Below are 1,842 nucleotides of genomic sequence, written 5' to 3' on the forward strand. Positions count from 1 at the left end.
TGTTGTCTCAGTTCCTACTACACCAGTGGAGGAGGGAAATTTACTCTCTCTCTCATTTATTCGCCTTTTTTTGCTCCCTCTCATTGTCTCCATAAAACAGAGCAAGCTTACTCTCTCATTTTAGTCATATTCTCTTTTCTCTCATTTGTCTTTTCTTCTAATCATTGTATGCAACAGACCCTAAGTCTCCACGTATTGTTGTAGAAAGAAGGAAAATTAATGTATTTTGAAGCTGGAAGCACAAGGAAAAATTAATGTTAATTTAGTATTATTTGATTTTGGAGTCAACTGTAATTTTTATTGGTCAATTGTGTTATTATCTAAGGTATTAGTAGTTAACTAGGTTATTAGTATTTTTAATTATTTTCCTAAAGTCAAATAATTTTGTAATTCAATAATTGGGATTTCCTAAATCATTTAAAATTATGTTTCCAACATCAATTAGAATTAGCCTAGGTTAGCTTAAATTAGGTTTTAGTAGTCTATATAAGCAAGATTGAAGTACTATGGAGAGGGGATCATTTTGACAATAAATCAAATTTATCTTGGAATAATCCTAAATCCTAATGGTTTGGTGTTGTCTCCAGCCAACCCTAGGTGTGACTCCTAGTGGTCTTCTCTTGTTTAGTACTAACCCCAAGCAAGCCTAAATATTTACTCAGAATCTCAGATCATCTATATATATTCCATTCTTTAATTTGTTGCCTGCTTTTATTTTGTCTTGCATCATGTATTCTACCGTAAGAATCAAGGAGCCTTTTTTTTAATAAGTAAGAATACTTTATTAAAAACAAACTACTTCATGCCAAAAATAAAAAGGGACAAAGAAGCCAAAATAATTACACAAGAAGAGAAAAAGAGCAAATATGTACAAGAAAAGAGAGAGTTTAAAGTTTATTAACATCAGAATGAAATCACTAGATGTAAATTCACAAGCTTGAGCCCAATTAACAAAGTAATAACAAATTATGCGAAAAGTTGGTCTACTGTTTCCCCACTACACCAACACATACAACACCAATTTACTAGCAAGAACCCCTACTGATGAGGTTAACTATAAGAATCTTACCTCATGTTAACCACTAAAGAATGACATCCTTTTGGGGGCCTTAACATACCAAATGCTCTTCCAAGGGAAAGAATGAGAATTGATGAGATGGATAGTGTTATAAAAAGATTGAACATCAAAATTAAAACTCCTATTCAACCTCCAAGACATTCTATCAAACCCTTTCCCCTAGGCAGCTTTGTATAGATATGATCGAAAAAAAAAAAAACATGCCTCCATCTCTCAACCATGAAAATCTCTATGGAACCTCAAATTCCAACTCCTAACCATCCCAAGTGATGAACGGTCCAAAACATCATAAATCAAATTTTCCCAGTCCGATAAGCATTCAAGCAAGTCCAGGTATAAATCCTTCAGAGGAAGATTACCACTCTCAAGGATCATACCATAAACCACATGTGGGAGGAACTTATCCCAACCCACACTGATACTCCATCACAATCCACACCCAGATAACCCTCTTACCAACTCCTTTGCACCACCCCCCTCTATATTCACCATATTTGGAAACAATCATCTCACGCCACAAACGAGTGTCTTCATGTCCGAAGTGACATAACCATACATTGGTAGGCAAACAAAAACCCTACATCAAAAATAGACCTTTATCCACTATTTATATATAAGTTAATCTACACTATCAGGAAAGATATAGAAAACAGGGGAAAAAAAGGCTAAGAACTTTGCCGGTCCTAAGAAAAATCACCCTCCCCCCACATCGAACCTGGTATTCACTATTTGATTTATCAAAACTTACCATACAATGGATTACG

This window comes from Castanea sativa, chromosome 5 (assembly GCF_040712315.1).
Source record: "Castanea sativa cultivar Marrone di Chiusa Pesio chromosome 5, ASM4071231v1".
NCBI classification, from domain to species: Eukaryota; Viridiplantae; Streptophyta; class Magnoliopsida; order Fagales; family Fagaceae; genus Castanea; species Castanea sativa.